Genomic DNA, 13,677 nt, shown 5'->3' with positions numbered 1-13,677 from the left:
TGCTGCTATTAATAGCATTTTCTGTGATGAAGACAGCTCTTTGTAGGAGGAGGAAACTAGGAAACGGTTAATTGGTTTAGAAGGTTCTCACAGGTTTTATGGTAGATGGACTGGCAGTCCATCTAAGGGAGGCTTATCTTTCCTCTGCAACAGTTGGCAAACAGATTGCGTGAAATTCTGCCTGGAAGTCCACGGTAATAGACCAAATTAATTCAGATTTCACTCATTGTAGTGCTATCAATTTTTGATTTTTTTTTTCCACTTCAGAAAGTGCTCTTAAATATTTATTAGGTTGCTCAGCACAAGAAGGTTAAAGAAAAGCCTTGGGAAGTGTGACACACCTAAATGAAGTGCGGGCTTGTCTCTCAAGATAACTACACTAGTACAGGAAAATTACGGAAAAGCGACTTGTTCCTGTCAGGTCCTGACTGTGACACAAGGACTTGCACCAACACAAGTCAGTTTTCACACTGTTGTCCGCACGTCCACATCAGGGGCTGGCATTGTTACAGATACAGGACCTCAAAAACCAATTTTTTTTAATTAGTTCAATTTTAGTGTTTTTAGATGCAGTAGGATAAGGAAAACCTTTTTAACCATAGTTAATGACACTGAAGGAGTCTTTTCCAGACGTCTTCCTGCTGCTGCCAGCTGTTACCTTTATTCTGCCGTTCTCAATGCAGCCCTCACAAAGATGCGACTGAATATTCTGATTTCATAGCAGTATAACCTCAACAAAAAAAAAATCTTTTCACATTTCACAAATTAAATAATACTAAGTCTAGTCAATGTTTCGGGGGAAGGGCTTCATAGAAACTTCTGGGATTAAACCTTGCTGGTCTTCATGGAAACTTCTGGGTTTAAACTTGCTGGTCTTTTATGTAAATATTGCCCCATGGACCTCTTAGGAGAACTCAGATCACAGTGGTTCGTTAGGTGCTGTTTTTTAGAAGATAAAGCATAGGTTGTTACTTTTTGTATATTTGCACACTGTATAAGCAACAGTCCACTATAGTGGTGACCTTTCAATTTTAGAACTTATATTCAGACTACTTTAATTTCCCCTGCCGTTTCAGTTTGCTGTGGTATTATTCACCTGCTCCCATAAAATATTGTGTAGGACTGTTGTGTGTATTAAAGCTGAAAGACTCCCTGCATTTTCTGTGTATAATTTCTGAAGCATTTTGGTGTCTTTCAGGATAAAATGTACCATTTAATTTGCGTCACCATCCCTGGAGGTGTTTAAAAGACATGTCAGTGTGGTGCTTAGGGACACGGTTGACATGGTTTAGCGGTGGACTTGGCACTGCTGGGTCAATGGTTGGACTTGATGATCGTAAAGGTCTTTCCAACCTAAACGATTCTATGATTCTGTGATCCTTTAACTTGGCAGTACGGTGTATATACGCACACACACGCCCGTACACTTCAGAGTACCAGTCTCTTATGCTTTGTTGCTTATACTAAGCAGTTGAAACGCTGGTAACTTTTTGCCCCTGCTTTCTGCTATACAGGGTGGCCATTGCTGCTTTTGAGTTGTTGAAATGCTTTTTGCAGTGGTTTATTCTCTTGTCTTTCTGCGTGACTTGAAACCACGCTCTTGGCGTGGCCTACTTCTAGTGTTTAGTAGCTGCTCTATCGTGTGACTGTCAGTATTTCTGCTCTCTGCATATGGTTTGTGGTAAAGAGTAGTTGCAGAACTCAAGCTCAGTCTGACATGTTCTGCCTTCTAGTAGCTTCCTTCTTTGGGTTTCGGGGTTTTTTCCCTTCTATATTAATTTCATCTACAAGTAGGTTCAGGATTTTTTTGTGTTCCTGTACACCTCGCTGGGCAATGAACCACTTCAGTTAGCCAGGACCAAATTTTTACCCATTTACTGTGATTTCCTTTTGCTTTTTGCTACATTTTCCATCAGTTTTGGCGGTTTAGTTAAATACTGAAAGCGCATAGGTTAACATACAAGCACGGCATACTAAGTGGTGTGGTTGTTACTTTATTAGCACAAACAATACTCTCAGACACGATTTTTATTCTTCCCTGTATTTATCTTCACTCCACATTATAGACCAATACAATTTTATTGTTAAGCACTGAGCTGTTTATTTTTTGAGTAATACAAAAACATCCAAGAGCAGCAAAATTCCAAATTGCTGCCATTCCTAAACTAAAAACAATTGGCAAAGTGATTTTAAATTACATCTTCTACTTAAAAATTTACATCTGAATAGAGATTGGTTATTTCAAGTTTCAGCCAGATGGTAATTAAAATGGGCAAGTTATAAACCTCTTGGAATAAATGTTCTAGTTTAGAATGTAAATGCCAGCGTGCCCGTAACTGCAGCGGGGACACCGAACGCTGTGATACGACTCCGCACGTGTGTGAGTTTCAGCATTCGCTCCATGACCACTGGAGTTCTGATCATGTTTAAACCCCGCTTATAACTACCCAAACATCTTGCCTTGGGTTTTTGATACTTATTAACTGTACTTCATATAATAAATTTAGTACAGAACATTCAGAATAGGAATAATTATATGTTCATTGCTGCTAACCAATTAGGGCCATTCTGCAGTCATTATCCAGCAATACATGACTGGAGAACTTGATTATTGTCATTGCTTTTAATTTTTATTAAATTAAGGTTTTTTTAATAGTGTCATTTTGCAAATGGTTCTTAGCAATAATACCTTCCAAGCTACCATAATCACTGGATAATTAACCTGCCAGGATTAAGCACACTCTACTTTGCCTCAGGATGCTTAACTCTCAAATAAGGTCAATTATCTCCTGATGATAACTGCTTTGTCACAAGTTGCTGCTTAATTCGTCTGTAAAAGCTCACCTTAGAATACATATTTTATAACTCTAAGTAACTTCCAGTAGCAGAGTGGTCAAAGGAGTGAAACGTTTTTAAATTACGTCTCTACACAGAGTCGTGGAATGTTTCCTACGCGACAATTATACTAGGCAAGTAAAGGAGCCCAAATCTGCCTGTATTGCTTTCCACTTTCCCCGTTCGGGCTAAAGCTTGATGTCTCTGATATTCTTGACCCATCGAAGCCAACGAGGGGCACAGGAATCTGGCCTCAATTTCCAGGCTCCCCAGAAGATGTGATTTGCAGTGGCATCCCCTCAGGGAAGGAGCTGCCCCTGGGGGGAGCGGTCTGGGTAGTCTGGGGCATGCAGCCGAAAGCGGTTTCTTTTCTGTGGAGGGCTTCGCGATTCAGGGGACACTATAGAGCTTTGGCATGATTCATCCCTGCATATGGCAGTCATTCATGACTCAGAGGAATAGTTATTAAGATACTGGTGCGGTAAAGATGTTCCGGGTTCTCTTCCTACCTGTCGGCAGGACGTCTCCGGGAAGTTTTAGAATTTAGAAACTTTAGAATTACAGACATGTAATTCTCCTCATCTATTGCTTTGCAACACGAACCGTAACCAAACAACATAGCTTGCAGCATACAGTGTACAGCAGTCAGTAAAAGTTGAGGAGGTTATGTAGAAGAGAAATCGTGGCTTTTTCTAAAGCACGACTATAATAAGGAAAGCTAAGATAACAATTAGTCTCAGAATTTAGATGATCTTCCTCTCTAGTGTAAAGAGCTGTTACTTCTAAACACCCAGACTCTGAACAAATTAATTACAGGATTGTAAGGTGAAGTTCTGCAAAGACAGGTGCTTCTGCAAGCTCATTGGGAAATTGATGCTGGTGTGACAGCAAATGCGCTGAAAAGAAGGAAGGTTGTGTGCAAGGCTTCTGTGTTTTAAAAAGCAATGACAATAGCTGTAGTGGTGGTTCTGCAGTTATGAAGCCTGAGCTTTAAAAGCATGGGCGCCTTTGTAGGCAATAGGATATCAGATGGGTCTCGTCATCATTTCACCTTACAGTTACACCGAAACGGTACATTGTGCCTCCTTATTTTAAAATATTTTCAAGTGAGGCATCAAATACTAACACAAGCATCCCTACAAATATATGTAGTTTGGACATAGCCTTTAAGAACCTTTATAAAGGCGAGTCTCTTTAACGACATGGAGAATTCTCTTTAATGGCAAGGAGAAACAGAAAAGCTAAAACTGATAGCAGTGGTTAACGTGCTCCAGCTTCTGGGCTTGCGGTCAGTAGTTTTGTGCATATTTTAACCAGGAGAGAGAATGGAAATGCTGCTAAGTTTTGTGGCATAAAACTGTGTTTTCAGCACACTAGGATTTACCCGCAAATGACAGTTTCCCGACAAATTCCCTTTCTGTAACCTGTAACGCATGTTTGTAAACACCTTTCACTCCGCGTGCTTCAATATGTTATATTAGGATACGACACTGTGGACAACCTTCAGTCCCACCTGCAGATCTCCTCGGCTGGATTGTCACCTGGGACCAGACTGATACCTGCAGGCTGAGGAACCTGCCCACAGCTCACAAGAATCTTGAGGGAGATATAATCACTTCTGTGAGCTAAATGAGCCTCAGGGTGATTCCTCTTAAACTAGTGTGCATTCATAATGGCATGACTGAATTGATCTGAATTTACACCAGTGTCAGGGCTACTGTTTTATAGAGCCCGCAGATAGTTTTCCACGCTGGCGAATTGTCTGACTCTGAGGTACACGATTAAGAGGTCAGAGACAGGAGAAAATCAGGTGGCAGATGCAGTTGGAGTGTGGAGGAAGGGAAATACGGTTTGACTTTCAATAAATAATGGAAGGGAGACAAACATTTCAGTCTGTTCTTCTGTATCGGACGGAGCCAAGAAGTAAGGAACGTAGCAAAGGATGGCTGCTCGTGCCATTAATATCACCAGATTGTTGTTTCTGTTTGAAGTACTTTCAAGTAAGCATTTAAAACTATTTCTGAATGTTTGAAATTATTAGTAGAAGGCAAATAGTGCATCGTATTAGAAACTGGGTATCTGGAAGAGGCTCCTTTTTCTGTAGTGCTAACTTGCACGTACGTTATATAAAGAGCCCTTAAGAGACCTTGGTTCTCTCTTTTTAGCTTCCTGGAGCTGGTCCATATTGAGGGGTTATTTTCAGCCAGTGGTTGTTTGCAAGCTGTCTTCCCTACGAGTTCAACCTTTACCTTCGGCTTCTACATCTTTATTCATTTTGAATTTTCAGAAACATTAATCATCTTGAATGAAATTAAGCTGGGTGTCAGTGTTTTGCATTTCAATTTATAAGCCAGTATTTTCCTTTTGGTTATGCTTTCGGAAGTTCTCAGAAACTTGCCCCACAGGTGAGGGTAATTATCTTCATCTTGTAGGCTGAGGGAGAGACTGAGGTTTGCACAGTCCCCTGCAGGGAGTCTGCGGTTAAGTTAAAAATCGTAGTCAGAAATTCTGACCCAGTTTATTAAATACACATGGGGAAAAAAATTGTAAGGAGACATCTCATCTTCTCTTCTATTTTAACAGGTAGAGGTTTTTAAGGTCAGCTGCTGCTGGTGTTTGCTTTTCTAAACTGTGGTAAACAGATAGCAATTTCTTTTTTATAAATCCCACATTTAAGATTGCTGTAAAGTCTTTGGAGGGAGCCTGGGAATTAAAAATTGCAATTTTGATGGGAGGAAGAATAAATATTATTTTTCTTTCATGTCTTTGTATAATTTTGACACTTACTTCTTGGTGCAGGTGTTTTCAATTAGAGGAAAGCTATGGCATTATCATATTGCTGCTTAATTCATAGAAATAACTTGCTTAGTATTGGAATATCTAATAAATTGTGGCCAACTGAAAAACGAGAGGGTCTCTAGCACAGGGGAGGTTGATAATGTCAGTGGCATGCTGTAAAGATGTGCTGTGGGAAGGATGCTGAAACAGCCCAAGGCTATTTCAGCTGCAGACACTGAATCTGCTTCTCCCTCTCTCTTCTCCTTTTTTTTCCTCCCCCTCCCTTGTGAACTGCAGTGGCTCTCTAAGATGAAATGCTTTTAAATCATTTCCCAACCTTGCAGCCGTCTTTGATAAAAGCCCTGTTATCTGAAATGATATGAATCACTGCGGAGTTAATCATACCTTATACAACAACATATTTTGTTGTGATTCATTCTGTTTCAATTAATCATCTTATTTATCTACATTGTCTCAGCTGTTGCACTGAAATTCATGAGTAATAAGCAAGTAATTATTTTAGTATAGTTTACCTAGTACATTATGAATGAAAGGAAAATTGAGAGCCAAGTATTTAAATTGATATTTAGTGCTGCTTTCAGCTAATGTCTAGCTATTTAAGGAATTTAGGAATACTATCTTGAAAAATGGCTTTCTTTTTCCTGTTATGGAAAACAAGCAGGTATTTAGAATAGAAGCACATACTTTACAACAGGCTTTGCTTCTTAAAACTAAAAATATTTTCTGGTCGTCTCTCAGAATGCTCAGGGATATTTATCCTTCCTTATGCTATGCAGTGTGGCGGTACTGTTAAGATTGCAAATGCTGGTTAGAACGCAGCACAAGACAGAACACGTCCTGTGAGGAGGGAAGGCAGATTTCACCATATTTCAGCAGCTTGTGTTTTACTGATGATGATTGATAACGCTTTTCACTTTGTAGCACTTCCCAGAGCGTCTCATAACACTTCATAAACATTAGAGCTCAGAATAGACCAGTAAGGTGGGTGTGTGGTCTTGTCGCGGTTTTACAGGTGGACAGTCGAGAGGTTATTTGCCCAAGGTCATAGAGCAAGAGACGAGCCAGGAATAAGCAAAATCGGCTTCCAACTTTTTTCTTCAGTTTGTGTCCTGAAATGTTGTCAGCTGCTGGATGCATTTAGGACAAAACTCACCTGACTGCAGAATTTGGCTGTCAGTTTTCAGTGTAATATTAATATATGTCTCTGGAAGCCTTTTGGAGGTGAACTGCATGTGCATTTTCAATAATCAGTACTAGGGCAAAAACGTATAATATTTAATATAATACAAATATATAATGTAAGAGCTGCAAAATTAAGAGCACGAATAAAATTTAGTTATACAGTTGATAAGAAGTAGAATAAAGGCAGAAATGTTCACAAAAACTTCTTTAAATCAGTGTAAATCCAGAACAATTCGATTTCACAGAGATTTGCAGGTAACAATGCTGGTAAAATATATAGCTTTCCATAAAGGTTGTGTTTTCCAATCCAGCTGAGGTCTATTCAGTGACTCCACATTTCAAGCCATGTTTGGGGCAGATGTAGCCAGTTTCTGATTCAGAGCATTGTTTGATCATGCTGAAGCTTTTTATGCCAACGTATACTGGGGATTCTCCCCGTTACAGCCCTTAGAGTGAATTGTAAGGCTGCAGTTCCATGTTAGCCCCATGGATAACGTATAAACAGGAGCTGATGCAGACCTCTCTCACCTGCCCTTATCTCATAGTCTCATCTGCCCCCTTTATTCAGATTTAGCAATTTTATGTCCACAGCAAGGGTAATTTCTGTGGGCTAGTTTTCTGTTAAGTCACTGAGCTGGCCCAGCTTTCCTGGGCAGCAGGATCACTAGATCTGACTCGATGAGAGGGAGAACGTGGTGGGCCAGAGGACTCGCAACGAGAAAGCCCGGTAGCCCCTGGTTCATCTGACCTAACCAGTCTATAACGCTAGGGTCTCCCAAGCAATATAGCCAAGAAACACAGCTGGGGACATTGTCTGGCTTAAAGATTTTATTTCTGTAGTAGAGTATTTACAGCAATATCCTTTTTAATCCTGGCTTACGCTATATATGCAGCCACTTGATGTAGTTTTGTCTGCAGGTATTTAGTTGTATGTTATTACGCGTGGTTAAGTTCAGGCATTAGCAATAAAGTTCTTGGAGAGACGTTTTGATATAAAAGAGCTTGTATTTGCCTAAGGAGTCCGTATTGATGCTTCCTGTGTTTCTATTTGGAGTCTGAACAAAGGGTACTTGAACGAGAAGAAGAGGGAAGGATAGTCAAGGAGCCAGCAGTACGTCCGTGATGATGTTCGAAACCCTGTGATCGTGTATTGTGGAGAGCTCTGGGGGCTGCTCTAAACTAAATGGCACGAAACTAAATTTTTCAATAAAATACGCAATATAACGTCATAAATGCAGACGAAAAGTAGATGTGGTTTTCACTTTGTATGAGTGCAAGTGTTTTAGTGATTATTTTCATACTGAAGCTGCTTAAGAAAAATAGATACAAAATGCAAACATGTAGTTGTACAAAAGTAAGTTGACACTGCATTAGAATGGCTTTTGGTTTTTGTTTTTAAAACTGTTTTTTAAGGAATTAACCTTGAAAACATAGTTTAGGGGTTTTGGACTAGAATTGTCAATATCTTTATCACATTAACATAATTTTCTGTTCTACCACATAGCACTATTTTTTCAAAACTACAGTTTCAACCTTGTTGCTTTTCTCATGTAATCTTTCCCTATCGGCACCTTCCTTCACCCTGCTTATATAGCTCAAATAATATTTTTATTCCATCAAGAGTTTCACATCTGATTACAGACCTTTGAAGTAGTTTCATTTTTCTTTCTTCAACAAAGAAGAGCAAAACCAGGTATTCGAACCCTCTCTTCTTTCCAACTAGTTACATAATCTTCTGTCACTGGGATTCCTACTGTTTGTAGATTTGATAGGAATAAATGTAACCCGCTGATGTTTCCTTAAGACTACTGAAAGGTGCTATGTATAAGTAAACAACGCAAAAAGATTTTAAAATATTTTTCTTTCGGGCATTGACATATACGTTGAAGGTATTTAGAACTGACTTCTGCTAAACTGTTATTGATTAAAATCTATATTTTAATTTTTAATTAGAATTTAGAGTTAAGGCATTCAAATTGATAATACTGGGCATTTTCATTGATTACATTTACCAATTAAAGAACTAAAACATAATTTGTCCCTTCTGTAAGTGGCATTAAAAGGAAAGCTAAATGTGCGCTATATTATGAAACATATGCAGTGGGTCATAAATATGTGTAAGGGCTGCAAAAATATTTTGTTAATTTCCAAATATTTTTTCAGAGAGTTGTCAAAAAGCTAGGAAAGGGGGTTGGAAAAGGAGTATTAAAAAAATGTGGTTGCAGCGTACCTGACATACCTGAAAGATACATAAAAGCATCCATGGTTTTCCCAATGGTATTAAATGATCTCTAAAACCTTGCCTTATTTATAAGTGTAAGCCACCCCATTTACAACAGCCTTTGGGTGCTAATTTTGCAGCCACATGAAAGTGTCCCCTTAAGCTATATTTTGAGGTTTAGTGGTCATATTCTGACTTACTATACCATCTGTTTAAATATTGACCTCCCAGGGAAGCAATGTGGAGAAATTGCTTTGCTATAGGTTTTTGTTGGAAGTTAACAGAGCTCAGCTCTCCTAGTCATTACACTTTTTTAAATTTTTTTTTTAATTCTCCACAGCAATGATCCACTAAATCTTTAGTTTATTAGAAGTACAAGTAACAACGTCAAAATGTTGCTCATTAAGTCCTCAGAACCTCCTTTGACATCTTGTATTCCATGTCAACAGCAGCAACGTTAGGAAAACAAGCATATATGAGTCCGTCTGCTTTCCATGCTAACGTAGTTTCCCGGTGAAGGAGCTTACCTCTAGAAGAAAGAGTTGTAGCAGCCTGATGGCTGGGACGGTAGAAAATTTGAAATATATAAATCTGTCTGTTTCTGGGTTCTGTTTCTGGCTGTGTAGAGGGGAACCTGTACTCTGAATTCGAAATTCAACAAGCAGTTGTATTCATCATCCTCAAGGTATTTCATTTGGAGGCAGCCGTTTCACGAGCAGGAACTTTCTTCCCAGCTGCAGCTAAGGAGAAGGACTTCCTCACCCCCCTTACGGTGGAAGTGGCCGTCAGTATCAGCTTCTTGTCCGAGTCTTAGAGCTCGGTGGCAGCTGCTATCCCTGCTCCGTAAGGCCACAGGCTGCCCTTGTCAATAAGCAAAGACCTTTAGCATTTGAGAAACTCACCTGGAAGCAATGGCAAAGGGGTACACGTTCCGATGGAAGACCCCTGGGATCCCCAACTAATCTGTCCTTCGTGATACTTTTCAAGCTGTCCTGCTGTTATCGAGGTACAGCCCTGCCAGATGAATAGGCTATTTGAGGATGTCCCAAAAAGTTCTGGAGTTAGGAGTTTTGTTTTAAATTTCCCTGATGCAGAAGATTGATGGGTCTTGATTTGGGTGAAACTCATTGTTTTTATTGAGAAATTCTGCTTCTTCATTTTGATGATGTTGTCCTTTGAGTCTAACCCAGCCCGCAGGTGCCAGTCAACAGCAAGACTATTTCTCTTTCTCTGTAGCTGTCCTTGTGGATACTCTTTCTGTAATTCTGAGAGGCCAAGCTGTTAGCAGTATCTTTGGTTCCTGGCAGGTAAAAGACCTCACAGAATTAGGTCCTCTTCAGGATCTTTTAACAAAGTGTCTTTCTGCTCTGGAATTCCTCTGAGAGACCAGGACATTTTTATCTTGTCTAGTCAGACGTTGACCTCTCCAGGCTGTGCGACATTTCTTTCTTTTTTAAAAAGAACCAGAATTTTCATGAGAAATGAAGCTGTAGCTACAAGTCGCGTTGCTGGGGCAGTTCTGATTGCTCTGAAAGGAGCACCTTCCTCCAATGGGAAAAATATCTGAAATTTCATGGAACTGCAGGTATCTGTCACCATCAGTTCACCTGGAGTCTTTTCTTGACTTCTTTTGAAACGTGGATGACCTAGGTGGATGGGCAGTCAATGCTCTTGACGCACACAATATTTAATATAGATGTTATTTTGGAGCAGCTATCATTAATGTGTCTTTTTCCTCTCATTGGAATTTCTACTAGACCAGTAGATACATCTGTGAGTGGTCTTGGATGCATGCCAGTTTCAGATAAATGGATCAGTCAATTTAAATTCTGCACATATAGTTGCCAAACACTATGCATTTGATTAGAACATCAAAGTAAATGCCAGATTTGGATGGAGCTGCATCTTGGTATATGCGAATTACGATAATGAGTCAAGCTACTGAATCTAACTGCTCAAAAAAGAACACTCATCATCTGGAACCAAATTCATTTCTTCTAGAATCTAAACTGGTGAAAAGAACTGAAGAAGTGCATAGCCTTATGCTGGCCAGTTATAGCCCATCTCTAGACATGCTTTATCTGAGAGGTGGGTGGCCACACATGTGAGTGTTCTGAAGGGTGCAACTGGTGGACCCATTATTTAGAGTACACCATGGAAACCTTACATTTCGGGAGTCCATATTAACTTGACTTGCAGATGAGTTTCTTCCGTATTTCAAACAAGAACTTTATGTCCCATGATGAGTGGCGCACGTAGATATTTCAGGTAGAGCAAGCTAGAATCAAGACCAAAGTGTTTAGTGTGTTATCATCATCTTCAGCTGTGTTCTTGGGATAATTTTTAAGCTGGCACAAAAGTGACAATGTAAGTCATCCCAAAATTATCTTTTTGTTTATGGTAAAGGTATTAAGTATTTTAGGGAGGGATCCTCCCTGTAACAGATGTTATTCAAAGCACACCTATTCGCATTGCACCTCTTCCATTGGAGTTGTTTCTGTAGGAAGTTAAATGTGAATTATCTCTTTTAACCAACCTTCACCTCTACTGTTCTTGAGTAAGAGGTTCTCTTTCTTATTATTTGGAAATTAACAGAAGTTGATTACTTTGGAGAGCATTTGGACAGATCTAGAGTGAGAGAAGAATATGTAACAGGTTAATGAGGAATGTTATCACACCAGGAAGATGCTTAGTTCAGGACTACATTATGGAGACGTTCTTTCTTGCGGCTGTTACTCAAAGTAACAATTTTTAGACTGTTATCTCAGGTAATGAAACACAAAGCAAGCCCCCTAATTTTTCTATTTCAAAATCCACACATTCAGTGATACAGTAATGATTTTGAGTGTTAGGTGGATGGGGGAACTAGATCATTAGGCAATATGGCTATCCACAGTCAATATCCTTTAAAACTTATTTTTCAGGGTAGCAGCCAGCTCTTTAATAAGAGTTGAAAGGAAACCAGACCGTTCTGTAAACTTCCAGTTTCCTTCAGTTTTCTTTGTAACAGTTTTCCAAAGACGGGGTGCTGGACTAGGCAGATTGCTCACCCGATCCATTATGGCCAGTCCTGTGGTCCTGGAACAAAAATATTTCTTTCAAGAAAAGATTAGCCACATAAATGGAACTCTCTTATTTTACAATTTATACAACATGTGGAAAGTTTTCTAAGTTTTTTTTTTTATTAGAATTGAACAACTGTTTTCTGTGCTACTGTTTTGCTCATCTGTTAATAAGACCTCTTGCAATAAATCCTTGTTCAGGATAATGAATAAGAAAAATTATACTTCATGTAGATAAAATTCCCAAGAGCAGATTTGAAATATATCCAACTCATCCTGAAAACTGTTTGAAATGTAACTAATTTTGTTTTTACTAATCTGTCCAAACCATGTTACTAATTTAAATCAAGATCATAACACGTTATGATGCTTACCTTTTCATGACATTTCCTTAACTACTTTTTTTTCTCTTGTATATTTCTTGCATTCCACTGTCGTGGTTTAGCCTCAGCCAACAGCTTGGCCCCTCCAGCCGCTTGCTCACACCCTCCCGGGGGGTGGGGGAGAGAATCGGAAGGGTACAAGTGAGAAAGCTCCTGGGCTGAGATAAAGCCAGTCTAACAGGTAAAGCAGAAGCCGCGCACACGAGCACAGCAAACCGAGGAATCCCTTCCCCCTCCCCACGGGCAGGGGGGGCTCAGCCATCCCCAGGAGAGCAGGGCTCCGTCACGCCTAACGGTGGCTGGGGACGGCAAACGCCATCCCTCCCAGCGTCCCCCTTCCCCCTTCCTTCCCCCAGCTGTATGTGCTGAGCATGGCGCCGTGTGGTGTGGGACATCCCTGGGGTCAGCTGGGGTCACTGTCCCGGCCGTGTCCCCCCCCAGCCCCTTGTGCCCCCCAGCCCCTCGCTGGTGGGGTGGGGTGAGGGGCAGGAAGGGCCATGGCTCTGTGCAAGCCCTGCTCATCAATAACGAAAACATCCCTGTGTTACCAACACTGTTTCTAGCACAAATCCAAAACACAGCCCCGTACCAGCTACTATGAAGAAAATTAACTCTGTCCCAGCCAAAACCAGCACATCCATTTTTCTGGATTCAAACACATTATACCCAGCAACAGCCTGGGGTGCAAATGTGGTATAACTGTGCAATGTTTTCCTATTTTAATTCCACATTTTACAAACACTTCTAAGGATCTTATGTTGCCTGTCTCAGCTATGTGGAAAGTATAACAAGGTCTTCAGTAGTACTTATTACTGAGCAGAGTTACTGTTCTCTCTCAGCAGAGCCAGCTTCTGTGCTCTGCGCTACCACAACTAGCCATCTTTTTGGAATAAACCACCCCTTGAAAGCTCTTTCCACGTTCCTGCTCCCAGTAACCTCCCAGCAAACACGACATGCTTCCCTAGTGTTACACTGGCTAGAGACATAAGGCATGCGATGTTCAGGCCTGCATCAATGTCTTTGGTCCTCAGAAGGCTGTAAATGGAAGATTGACAATATTGTAGAGGGGAGATCCCCAGCTTGCCAGCAAGACACGCACAACTTACTGCCTGTCCTTGAAGGCCTCAGGATATTAAGCCTTACATACAAGTTTACCATTTATCAATAAGCTATTATGGGATAACCTCAGAAGGTT

The 13,677-nt window shown here is 40.3% G+C and overlaps 1 protein-coding gene across 5 annotated transcripts in view; it reads left to right on the top strand.

The window, feature by feature from the left end:
• The window catches only part of ADK (adenosine kinase), a 298,228-nt gene that overhangs the window by 215,988 nt on the left and 68,563 nt on the right, over window positions 1-13,677 (top strand). The gene's annotated exons all lie outside the window — the stretch shown is intronic.

The sequence above is a fragment of the Phalacrocorax carbo genome, chromosome 13 (genome assembly GCF_963921805.1).
Source record: "Phalacrocorax carbo chromosome 13, bPhaCar2.1, whole genome shotgun sequence".
Lineage (NCBI taxonomy): Eukaryota > Metazoa > Chordata > Aves > Suliformes > Phalacrocoracidae > Phalacrocorax > Phalacrocorax carbo.
Note: the sequence above shows the minus strand (reverse complement) of the source record. Positions and strands in the feature narration are given on the sequence as shown.